Source organism: Chelonia mydas, chromosome 6, assembly GCF_015237465.2.
Source record: "Chelonia mydas isolate rCheMyd1 chromosome 6, rCheMyd1.pri.v2, whole genome shotgun sequence".
NCBI lineage: Eukaryota > Metazoa > Chordata > Testudines > Cheloniidae > Chelonia > Chelonia mydas.
In genome coordinates, this window is record NC_051246.2 from 24,703,769 (window position 1) to 24,717,457 (window position 13,689).

Sequence of the window (13,689 nt, forward strand, 5' to 3'; positions counted from 1 at the left end):
CTTAGAGACTAACCAATTTATTTGAGCATAAGCTTTTGTGAGCTACAGCTCACTTCATCGGATGCATACTGTGGAAAGTATAGAAAATCCTTTTATATACACAAAGCATGAAAAAATGGGTGTTTACCACTACAAAAGGTTTTCTCTCCCCCCACCCCACTCTCCTGCTGGTAATAGCTTATCTAAAGTGATGACTCTCCTTACAATGTGTATGATAATCAAGGTGGGCCATTTCCAGCACAAATCCAGGGTTTAACAAGAACGTCTGGGGGTGGGGGAGTAGGAAAAAACAAGGGGAAATAGATTACCTTGCATAATGACTTAGGCTTGAATAGAGACTGGGAGTGGCTAAGTTAATTGTATCCAATTTGCAAATGAATTCCAATTCAGCAGTCTCTCTGGAGTCTGGTTTTGAAGTTTTTTTGTTGTAATATCGCAACTTTCATGTCTGTAATCGCGTGACCAGAGAGATTGAAGTGTTCTCCGACTGGTTTATGAATGTTATAATTCTTGACATCTGATTTGTGTCCATTTATTCTTTTACGTAGAGACTGTCCAGTTTGACCAAGGTACATGGCAGAGGGGCGTTGCTGGCACATGATGGCATATATCACATTGGTGGATGTGCAGGTGAACGAGCCTCTGATAGTGTGGCTGATGTGATTAGGCCCTATGATGGTGTCCCCTGAATAGATAAGTGGGCACAGTTGGCAACGGGCTTTGTTGCAAGGATAGGTTCCTGGGTTAGTGGTTCTGTTGTGTATCGCAGAGCTTGGCTGTAGACAATGGATCGGCGGAAGCACTCTATTTGCTCAAGAAACTCCCTGAAAAAGCACAAGATGAAATCCGCACAGACACACCCCTGGAACCCTGACCTGGGATATTCTATCTACTATCCAAGATCCATAAACCTGGAAATCCTGGGTTCCCTATCATCTCAGGCATTGGCACCCTGACAGCAGTATTGTCTGGCTATGTAGACTCCCTCCTCAGGCCCTACGCTACCAGCACTCCCAGCTAACTTGGAGACACCACTGACTTCCTGAGGAAACTACAATCCATCGGTGATCTTCCTGATAACACCATCCTGGCCACTATGGATGTAGAAGCCCTCTACACCAACATTCCACACAAAGGTGGACTACAAGCCGTCAAGAACACTATCCCCGATAATGTCACGACTAACCTGGTGGCTGAACTTTGTGACTTTGTCCTTACCCATAACTATTTTACATTTGGGGACAATGTATACCTTCAAATCAGCAGCACTGCTATGGGTACCCGCATGGCCCCACAGTATGCCAACATTTTTATGGCTGACTTAGGGGACGAGAGCTGAGGAAGCGTTGTTCTAACGCCCCTACTATACTTGCGCTATATTGATGATATCTTCATCATCTGGCCCCATGGAAAAGAAGGCCTTGAGGAATTCCACCATGATTTCAACAATTTCCATCCCACCATCAACCTCAGCCTGGTCCAGTCCACACAAAAGATCCACTTCCTGGACACTACAGTGCTAATAAACGACGGTCACATAAACACCACCCTATACTGGAAACCTACTGACCGCTATTCCTACCTACATGCCTCCAGCTTTCACCCTGACCACACCACATGATCCATTGTCTACAGCCAAGCTCTGCGATACAACCGCATTTGCTCCAACCCCTCAGACAGAGACAAACACCTACAAGATCTCTATCAAGCATTCTTACAACTACAATACCCACCTGCGGAAGTGAAGAAACAGATTGATAGAGCCAGAAGAGTTCCCAGAAGTCTCCTACTACAGCACAGGCCCAACAAAGAAAATAACAGAACGCCACTAGCCGTCACCTTCAGCCCCCAACTAAAACCCCTCCAACGCATTATTAAGGATCTACAACCTATCCTGAAGGATGACCCAACACTCTCACAAATCTTGGGAGACAGGCCAGTCCTTGCCTACAGACAGCCCCCCAACCTGAAGCAAATACTCACCAGCAACCACATACCACACAACAGAACCACTAACCCAGGAACCTATCCTTGCAACAAAGCCCATTGCCAACTGTGCCCACTTATCTATTCAGGGGACACCATCATAGGGCCTAATCACATCAGCCACACTATCAGAGGCTCGTTCACCTGCACATCCACCAATGTGATATGTGCCAGCAACGCCCCTCTGCCATGTACATTGGTCAAACTGGACAGTCTCTACGTAAAAGAATAAATGGACACAAATCAGATGTCAAGAATTATAACATTCATAAACCAGTCGGAGAACACTTCAATCTCTCTGGTCACGCAATTACAGACATGAAAGTTGCGATATTACAACAAAAAAACTTCAAAACCAGACTCCAGAGAGACTGCTGAATTGGAATTCATTTGCAAATTGGATACAATTAACTTAGCCACTCCCAGTCTCTATTCAAGCCTAAGTCATTATGCAAGGTAATCTATTTCCCCTTGTTTTTTCCTACCCCCCCTCCCCCAGACGTTCTTATTAAACCCTGGATTTGTGCTGGAAATGGCCCACCTTGATTATCATACACATTGTAAGGAGAGTCATCACTTTAGATAAGCTATTACCAGCAGGAGAGTGGGGTGGGGGGAGAGAAACCTTTTGTAGTGGTAAACACCCATTTTTTCATGCTTTGTGTGTATAAAAGGATTTTCTATACTTTCCACAGTATGCATCCGATGAAGTGAGCTGTAGCTCACGAAAGCTTATGCTCAAATAAATTGGTTAGTCTTTAAGGTGCCACAAGTACTCCTTTTCTTTTTGCGAATACAGACTAACACGGCTGTTACTCTGAAACCAGTCCTAGCGGGAACAGCTACACTGCAACTTAGAGCTGGAGCTGGGGAGCCGGGGTCAGCTAACGTGGACCAGCAGGCATTTATTATTGTCCGTGTAGACATACTCCAATTGCTTACGCTCCCCCTTTTCATGTACTTCAGCTTCACTCTGTACTGCAGCACAAGTCAGGGGTATGCCTTTCCAGAAAGCGTGAATGGCATGCAGCTGTTACAAGTTCCACTCAGCATCAAAGAGTGAGTGGTGTACAATTCCATAGTGAACAAATATTAGCACACACAAAAACATTGAAAATAGTATTTAGAGTACTCCCATGTAATTTTTAAACAAAAGCTGCTAGGTCAGGGGTTCTCAGACTTTTGTACTGGTGACCCCTGTCATATACCAAGCCTCTGAGTGCGACCCCCCCCTTATACATTAAACACACTTTCTTATATATTTAACACCATTATAAGTGCTGGAGGCAAAGCGGGGTTTGGGGTGGAGGCTGACAGCTCATGACCCCCCATGTAATAACCTTGCGACCCCGTCAGGGGTCCCGCCCCCCACTTTGAGAACCCCTGTCCTAGGTAGTAAGTCTACCAGGCCTTATACAGGGCATGTTTACACTTAAAAAGTGTATTTGAGTATATGCTCAAATAAATTTGTTAGTCTCTAAGGTGCCGCAAGTCCTTTTCTTTTTGGGGATACAGACTAACACGGCTGCTACTCTGAAACTTAAAAAGTTGAAACTGTATTGCTTTAATGAAGATTCTGTCCACCAGGGGGAGAGAGCACTGTCCACACAGAAGAGAAAAGGGTTAAATTGGTTGCTCAGAGGTGTGGATTTTTCACACCCCTGAGTGACATAGTTATCCCAATATAGGTCTGTAGTGTAGATCATAAACTTCCCCCACTTTGTTGCTGTTACATGTATTTAAATGCATGGTTCCAACATAAGTTAAAGTTATCTACTTTAACACACACATCTCCTATGAACTTCTTTCAGAGATGATTTCTCAGTCTCTATAGTCACCTGCATTCTTCTGAGCTTGAGGAAAAAAACAGCAACATCTGTGTTCTTTTCCAAACACTTAAGAGGCAAACAAAATTCTGGTACTCCATATAGTTTGCATGCATCCTCCACACTTCTCTCTTTCTTTAGGCCACAAACAAACAAAAATCAAATGCTGCAGTGTTAATAGGCTTAGACGGATTTGATTTTTATTGGTAAATGTAAGTAAACATTGATTTCACTGTACACACACAAATGAACAAAACATATTGCTATTGATAATAATCAAAATTTACAGATAGGCAAAGTAAAAAAAAACCCACTGCTTGAGAACTTAAGAGTTTGATTTAAGGATATTATTTACTTTTTATAGATTGACATGTGATGTTGACAATTTTTGTTTTAATAATAATAAAGCTGTAACTTTTTGAATTTCAGGGTCTACTGTTATTACATAATTATTGTCTGACCCTCCATAATTTCCCCAAACTGTGAAAATTTAAATAGATAAAAATGCTTAGAAACAAACATTGATATTATCTGCTGACATTATAAGAACATAAGAATGGCCGTCCATCCATACTGGCCATCAGCTCTAGGCTCCACAGCCACCTTCTCTCTTGTGTGGTGACCTGTGTATCTCTACTTCTTTACTGGGATTTTCCCAGGCTGCACAGTTGCTCAGCAAAGTCAGACAAGTAAGGCCTGCTTTATTTTTTTTCCCCTCTGAGGCAGTAAACAGTATAATTGCTCAGTTAAATTGCCACACAGCTCTTTCTAAGGAAGCACATTCTCAGTTTAAAAGCATTACAAAGAAAATATATTAAAAACAATAAAAGAAGCTACCCACCTGCTAATAAGCTTACCAGAGATCACCTCAACTCCAGCAAGGGCTCTGCTAGGAGTCAATCCTTCAAACCCCACCAAGATATTTTCCTGTGGTTACAAATTCACAATGGCCTGGGCTCAGAACAAGCACCCCCATGAATCTGTGAGTCACTCCTTTATCCAGTTGGGATCTTTGACATGCAGAGTACTGACAGGTAATCAGCCAGACAATGGGATTCTTCTCAAGAGGTACAGCTTTGCATCCCCTTCCTCCCAAGTATTTCCTAGGAAATGCACTCAACTAAAAACTTTTCTACACTGGCGCTTTACAGTGCTGCAACTTTCTCACTCAGGGGTGTGAAAAAACACCCCTCTGAGCACAGCAAGTTTCAGCGCCGTAAAGCACCAGTGTAGACAGTGCACCAGCGCTGGTAGCTGCGCCCCTCGTGGAGGTGGGTTTTTTAGAGCGCTGAGAGAGCTCTCTCCCAGTGCTCTGCCGTGACCACACAAGCCACGTTAAAGCGCTGCCAGTGTAGACTAGCCCTAAATCTTGTCTGGTCTGTTGTTTCAAGAGAGTCCTTTGGAAGCTCATAACACTTCCCAAGCTTTACATTAGTCCTGTCTCCCCCTTAAAGAAGTTACATACAATCCCACAGCAATATATAAACATTTGCATTTTTAATACAATGAACTCCTAAGATATTTAAACTTATTCCTAAGATTATTCCTAAAATATTTAAACTTAAATCAGTAAGGGTTAACTTAACTCAGTAAGGTTTGTCCAGGATATTGCAGGGAATTGCTATATCTGTCACAGTAAGTATAAGACAAGAGACAACATACGGATACATAATGTCATATGGGCTAGATTCATAAGCCAGCTCCATGCACCTACATGGGAAACAGCCATTATTATTGGTACCCTTTCTGTGGCCCAAGCGGTTAGTCGATATTAGGGGATATTGCTGAGAGCAATTAATGATATGAGTCAGGTATTTCTTGGGTGCAACTCTGTTTATTTACAAAGAATCTACACAAACTTGTTTCCCTGAACAAATAGAAACAAACCACAAAAGGCAGTCTCTGCTCAGAAATCCAAAGCTGCCTTTTCAGTAAGTACCGTACCATAAGAAGCTCTATATCATAGCTTTTCTCCAGGGCTACACTCACTGCTACTTCTCTCTCTGTAGTGTCTCTTGGTTTTCTGCCTCTCACACATACAGTCACACATAGCTGCAAGCAAACAATCAATCCCCTTCAAGCCCCTTTATTTGCAGGTACATGGTTTAACTCTGCTCAGGTTTTCTAATGCAGCTTATTAGCTTGGGCAGTGGCTTCCTATTGTCCCCAGTGATCACTAGATAAAGGGGCCGAACTGCTCTTTCCATCAAGCCTGAATGAAGGACTGTTAGCACACTCATCAGTTTTAACCAGGTCTATGATTATTGGCAGCCATTAATAGCTTCCAGCATAACTCTATTATCTGCATTTTAATAATGTCCAAAAGTCCCAAGCAGGATCAGGGCTCTATTGTGCTAGGTGCTGTACAAATACACAGGAAAACATGGTCCCAGCTCCAATGTAATTTAGCTTTCTAATCTAATCCAGAATGCCATCTGAGTGTATTTGTACAGGACATATGGACTGTAAGACTGTCTGAATGCCCTCATATAACAGTGTGATGTGATAATTCAGAGAGAGTTAAACTCTGTCTCTGACCAGAGGGACAACAAATGCAACAGGAACAACTCAGCCATGAGGGGAAGGTGGCAAGAATGAGACTGGTCTCAGGTGAAGAAGATGATTGGTCATTCGGGGAGTATAAAAAGGAAAGGCTGGTGGGTGTTTGTTTGGAGTGGTATTAATGTAGGGAATATATTTGCTTGTGTGGTAGGGGACAGGGTAAGGCTGCTTGAGAGGAAATTAGTTCAAAGTTGTATGTTTGAAGAAGAGGACTCCAAGAGTGCCTTAATGTTTTGACCTCTGGCTGTGAGAAATCATTTGCTTTGTGTTTGGCTTCAGTGGCTTGGGTCCCCATCTATACCATATAGAGAGATTTCCCATTTGCTGAAATTTGAGAGTTCGTATCAGTATTATTGGGACCTGGTTTGGTTTTATTAAACCATTGTCCTGCCTTGTGGATTGTGAAAATAGGGTATGAAGTTCCCACCTTTGGATGTCAGGTTTAGATTCTAGGGCCATCTGGGGGTACCTGTAACAGACCAGTGCTATATCTGATGGTCTAGGTGCACCTTTAATACACCTAAACTGTGTGGATTTGTGCTTTGAAAGTGGGCTTGGAAAGAGTTTACTCTATTTGACCTACAAATTCCAACCCCTTGTACCTATTCTTCAGATGCAACTGGTTTATTTGCAGGTATTTATCCAGTATTCAGGGGTCAAAATGCTCCTCTACATCTCATTTATGCAGGGCTTGACACTGCAATCACTTTATTTGACACTTGCTATGGTGTCATTAGGTGCCCTGATGCTGAAGCAGCTGTAGTAAACAACCATGGTGAAACACCAGTAGAGCTGGCTTTGTCTCTTCAATTTTCCCACAAAACTCTGCTCCTCTAGTAGTGTACCCCTGCACAAGGAAACATGTGCATGCTTCCATCAGACCACTATGTAGGGCCCTTATGCTCCCCCTTCTGTTTTCTTCTTTGTTGTTACCTTTAGGGAAGTTTGTAAAAGGCAGTTGTACTCTGTAAAGTGGTTACCTTCTTATTCAACAGATCTCTGTTTAATTGGTCAGATCTGTTTATTTCAGGGGTCAAAATTAATGTTAGCTCTTCAGAGCCTACCTAGCTGAGAGCAGGAGCTGAATTCTACCCTGCCTCATGCATCATCTAAATAACTGTTAATTAAATTCCAATTATCATGTCAAGTTTCCTGCTCCAAGTTTATCTGTGTAACCGAACTGAAGATAGTGGAGTTGCACAGATGTAGTAATGTCTGACAATGGGGGTTTATTCAAGGTGTATGATCCAGGAAGAACATGCTGATTGCAGTTTGGGTTTGTAGGGCTAGCAGTTAAAAAAAGCAGCTTTTGTAAAATGAGCAAACTTTCTCTGGAAATCATTGTTAATAGAGCGGGTGTAAAATGTAATAGTGAAAGTTTTTTCTTTCATTCCAAGCTTTTCACAAAGCTTCTCTTTTTCTATGACAAACTTTAAAATGGAAATTTGTCTAAAAAAATTCTTAACTTCAGTAGGTTAAAAAACACTCCTCCATAATGAAAATATCTTCTATCAAAAAATGTTACACATCAAATCGGTCACGAACCAATCTGACCAGTTTTAAGTGCAAGAATAAACCCCACAATGCAGTTTTTACAGCTTCAGAGCAGAACTGCACTTGGCTTATTTGCAGGCTTGTCAAAGAACAAAAAGGTATTAATCAACATTGCATTTTTTTTATTTCACTTCCTAAATTTAAGGTGCAGTTCTGCCCTCACAAATGAATGTTTGCTTGTTTGTTTGGTTTTTTAAAAACATTATAGGTTTACAAGTTTATTCTTGCAATCAGAACTGGGCAAAGCAACACTTTTTGTCAACTTGGTTTTGACAAATTATTTGAAGAAATCCGATTGTTTTGTGAAGTTTGAACTCTTTTAAAAAATTATTTTCACTTAGAACTTTTAAATCTAAAATAAAAACCATTTTATTTTTGAAGTGGATTTCCATTTTAAACTTTGTCATGCAAAAAAAGAAAGACTTTGCAAACCCAAGCTGCTATTGGAGGGTTTTTCCTGGATCAGACAGGTGTTAACTCTGCATAATGCCATGTTCTGATATAGTCTAACCATGGCACATATGTTATTATCAACTTGTAAGTAGCCAAGTAATGGAGGATTTCCCATAATTGCAGATTTCTGAGCAGCACATTTATACCATGGGCCACCATTGTACTGCTGTGCAATGGGAAATGTTTGTCCACCTGGGATATGTAGGTGACATATGGTTCCTGGTTCCAGCCCCCCTTCTGTTCAAAGGTAAACATGGGTTCAGCAGTGCCTCCAGGAAGGTTTGTGATCTTGGAGGTAGCAACAGGATAGCCGTCTTCAAATACTTGAAAGGCTGCCATAAAAAAGATGGAGAAAAATTGTTCTCTTGCCACAAAGGGCAGGACAAGAGGCAATGGATTCAATCTACAACATAGCAGATTTAGATTAAATCTCAGGAAAAACTTCCTAACTGTAAGAATAGAAGGACAATGGAACAAACTGCCTAGGGAAGTTGTGGAAGCTCCTTCCCTGGAGGTTTTCAAAAGGAGACTGGGTAGCCATCTGTCTTGGATGGTTTAAACACAACATATCCTGCATCTTGGCAGGGGGTTAGACTAGATGACCCTTGCAGCCCCTTCTAACTATGATTCTAACAAAAAAGTTATACACATGGCAATTGTTTTTTTGATTTACCATGTTGCTTTTCTGAAGCTTTACTCCAGTCAGATTGCCCAGTGTCTGAGCTGCTTATAGGAGGCTCCTAGTTCCAACAGCATGTAACTTGGAAGTGCTTATAACTGCATATCGGTTTTATTGTTTCCTGTCTCCAGGACAGGTACAGCATAAGCAGTGGCAGTATAAGTTTCCCTGCAATACTTCCATCGTTGTGTTTCAACCTTAACTGGGGCTTCTGCGTGTTATAGCAATATTAATAACTGAGTCTCCGTGCCTATTTTAGTCCTTAGCTTCTTTGCCAGGATTGCCAGCCATGATGATGGACCACAGTTCTTGCTATGTGGATTCTTATCTGTTAGAAAATTTGCCAGACACAGTCAAACTTTTTTTGCACACATCCATCAGGAGGTGATAATTTTCAGTTACTGCTAATTCAAGATGGATTTGAAGCAGACAACTAAACTTCCTTATCCTGTCGTCAATTCCTTGAGCCATCCAGTCTCCAGAAAGTAAGTATAGTATGGGTGTGATTCTTCTCTCACTTGCCAGGACTTTATGATGACTGGAGGTACTCTGGATTTGATAATATAATAACGAATTAATTACTTGGGTAATGGGGTGGACAGTATACTCATAAAATTTGCAGATGACACCAAGCTGGGAGGGGTTGCTAGCACTTGGGAGGGCAGCCTTAAAATTGACAATGACCTTGACAATTTGGAAAATTGGACTAAAATCAATAAAATGAAATTCAATAAAGACAAGTGCAAAATACTGCTCTTAAGAAGGAAAAATCAAATGCACAAACTGGGCTAGGCAGCAGTACTGCTGAAGAGGATCTGGTGTTATAGTGCAGTGGCTCTGTCTTTCCGGACTACTGTACCCCTTTCAGGAGTCTGATGTCTAGTATACCCCCAAGTTTCACCTCACTTAAAAACTACCTGCTTACAAAATCGGACAAAAAATAGTGTCACAGCACACTATTACTGAAAAATTGTTGACTTTCTCATTTTTACCATATAATTATGAAATATATCAATTGGAATATATATATATTGTACTTACATTTAAGTGTATAGTAAATAGAGCAGTATAAACATTTCATTGTATGAAATTTTAGTTTGTATTAACTTCACTAGTGCTTGTTATGTAGCCTGTAGTAAAACTAGGCAAATATGTAGATGAGTTGATGTACCCCTGGGAGGACCTGATAGGATGACAAATTGGAATGAGGATATAGAGGTAGATATTACCATATGGGAGGTAGAAGCCAAACTTGAACAGCTTAATGGGACTAAATCAGGGGTCCAGATAATCTTCATCCAAGAATATTAAAGGAATTGGTACATGAAATTACAAGTCCATTAGCAAGAATTTTTAATGAATCTGTAAACTCAGGGGTTGTACCGTATGACTGGAGAATTGCTAACAGTTCCTATTTTGAAGAAAGGGAAAAAAGTGATCCAGGTAACTACAGGCCTGTTAGTTTGACATCTGTAGTATGCAAGGTCTTGGGGGAAAAAAATGTTGAAGGAGAAAGTAGTTAAGGACATTGAGGTCAATGGTCATTGGGACAAAATACAACATGGCTTTACAAAAGGTAGATCGTGCCAAATGACCCTTATCTCCTTCTTTGAAAAGGTAACTGATTTTTTAGACACAGGAAACACAGTGGATCTAATTTACCTGGATTTCAGTACGGCATTTGATACGGTTCCACATGGGGAATTATTAGCTAAATTGGAAAAGATGGAGATCAATATGAAAATTGAAAGGTGGATAAGAAACTGGTTAGAGGCAGGGCCGGTGCAAGGTTACTAGTGGAGTTCCTCAAGGATTGATTTTGGGACCAATCTTATTTAATCTTTTTATTACTGACCTCTGCACAAAAAGTGGGAATGCGCTAATAAAGTTTGCGGATGACACGAAGCTGGGAGGTATTGCCAATACAGAGAGGGACCGGGATATCATACTCCAGTTTACAAGGTCATCCAGATCTTCCTGTAGTAGTAATAGGATGAAATTTAATAGTGAGAAGTGCAAGGTCATGCATTTAGGGATTAATAACAAGAATTTTTGTTATAAACTGGGGACACATCACCTGGAAGTAACAGAGAAGGAGAAGGACGTCTAAGTATTGGTTGATCACAGGATGTCTATGAGCCGCCAATGTGATATGGCCGTGAAAGAAGCTAATACAGTCTTGGGATGCATCAGATGAGGTACTTCCAGTAGAGATAAGGCAATGTTAGTACCGTTATACAAGGCACTGGTGAGACCTCATCTGGAATATTGTGTGCAGTTCTGGTCTCCCATGTTTAAGAAGGATGAATTCAAACTGGAACAGGTACAGAGAAGGGCTACTAGGATGATCCGAGGAATGGAAAACCTGTCTTATGAAAGGAGACTCAAAGAACTTGGGCTTGTTTAGCCTCACCAAAAGAAGGCTGAGGGGAAATATGATTGCTCTCTATAAATATATCATAGGGATAAATACCATGGAGGGAGAGGAATTATTTAAGCTCAGTACCAATGTGGACACAAGAACAAATGGATATAAACTGGCCATCAGGAAGTTTAGACTTGAAATTAGATGAAGGTTTCTAACCATCAGAGGAGTAAAGTTCTGGAATAGCCTTCCAAGGGGAGCAGTGGAGGCAAAAGTCATATCTGGCTTCAAGACTAAGCTTGATAAGTTTATGGAGGGGATGGTATGATGGGATAGCCTAATTTTGGCAATTAATTGATCTTTGACTATTAGTGGTAAATATGCCCGATGGGATGTTAGATGGGGTGGGATCTGAATTACTACAGAGAATTCTTTCCTGGGTGTCTGGCTGGTGAGTCTTGCCCACATGCTCAGGGTTTAGCTGATCGCCAAATTGGGGTCAGGAAGGAATTTTCCTCCAGGGCAGATTGGCAGAGGCCCTGGGGGTTTTTCACCTTCCTCCGCAGCGTGGGGCACGGGTCACTTGCTGGAGGATTCTCTGCTCCTTGAAGTCTTTAAACCATGATTTGAGGACTTCAATAGCTCAGACATAGGTCAGGGGTTTGTTACAGGAGTGGGTGTGTGAGATTCTGTGGCCTGCATTGTGCAGGAGGTCAGACTAGACGATCATAATGGTCCCTTCTGACCTTAAAGTCTGAGACCTCTGCATACCTCCTGGGGTACGCATACCCCTGGTTGAGATCATACAGTAGTGGATCACGCTATACAGTAGTGGATCACAAATTGAGTCAACAGTGTGATGCAGTTGTGAAAAAGGCTAATATAATTCTGGACTGTATTAACAGAAGTGTTGCATGTAAGACGAGAGGATAACTGTCCCATTCAATTCAACGCTGGTGAGGCCTTAGCTGGAGTTCTGTGTCCAATTCTGGGTGCCACTCTTCATTAAATATATGGAGAGAGTCCAGAGGAGATCTACAAAAATGTTAAAATGTTTAGAAAATCTGACTTATGAGCAGAAACTAAAATAACACTGGGCATGTTTAATCTTAAGAAGACAAGGGGGAACTGATAAGTCTTCAGCTATGTTAACTTTCTATAAAGAGTATGGTGATAAATTGTTCTCCATGTCCACTGAAGGTAGGACAAGAAGTAATTGGCTTAATCTGCACCAAAGGAGGTTTACATTAGATATTAAGAAACACTTAAGGCTTGTCTACACTGGCACTTTAAAGCGCTGCAACTTTCTTGCTCAGGGGTGTGAAAAAACACCCCCATCCCCCCCTCCTCCCCCCCCGGAGCGCTGCAAGTTTCAGCGCTGAAAAGTGCCAGTGTAGACAGTGCACCTGCGCTCCCGGCGCTGGCAGCTATGCCCCTTGTGGAGGTGGGTGGGGTTTTTTTTTTTATTAGAGCTGCCGCAACTACACAAGCCATGTTAAAGCACTGCCATGGCAACACTTTAATGGTGCCAGTGAAGACGTGCCCTTTATAACCATCATGGTAGTGAAGCACTGAAATAGGCTTTCGGTGGCAGCTGTGGAATCCCTGTAACTGAAAGGAGATTGGTCAGGGGTTTAGCGAGTGCATGTCCCTGGTTTATCTAACCTTAAGAACAGGTTAGATAAACACCTGCGGATGTTCTAAATGTACTTGGTCCTGAGACTTCTGCCTCACCAAAGCGGGTTGGATTGATGACTTCTCAAGGGCCCTTCCAGGCCATTTTTGTGAGACAAACCAGGCTGTGTATTTACCAGTGGGAGAATCAGAGGCCATGACTAACCCACCTGAAGAAAAAAATCAAACTAGAGCTGAAACACAGCAATTTTCTTATGTAGAGGGGAATGGGAAACCTAGAGGAACTATTTCTAGCTTTTAAGATCTATTTTATCTTAAAATAAAAGGGAAGAGGGACCCTCCTTGGGGGGAGAACTCTTTGAAAGGGTGTTAACTTCCTTCTCACTGAATCCAGTGGATACAAACTCCAGCTATGGGATTGCTTTTTTTTTTTTCTGACCCAGGGTAGAGGACTGCAGCTAGGAAATAAAAATGGGTCTCTTCCAAGCCCTCCTGTGGGTGGTGCCTTTGTTACAATTCTCAGCCAAGGGGAGGTGACCCACGTCTGTGCGGGCTGGCTCTGGCGACCTAGGCAGGGCTGTCAGCCCTGGAGACGGTGCCCAGGGGACGAGGTGTGCCATGTTCTTGTG

General features: G+C 41.9%; 1 protein-coding gene across 1 annotated transcript in view; it reads right to left on the bottom strand.

The window, feature by feature from the left end:
* Positions 1–5,955, bottom strand: part of PIDD1 (p53-induced death domain protein 1) — a 37,372-nt gene extending 31,417 nt beyond the window's left edge. The window contains exon 1 of the mRNA XM_043549047.1: positions 5,802–5,955. The gene's annotated coding sequence lies outside the window, so the exon portion shown is untranslated. The remainder of the gene's footprint in view (positions 1–5,801) is intronic.
* Between the last annotated feature and the right edge of the window lie 7,734 nt (positions 5,956–13,689).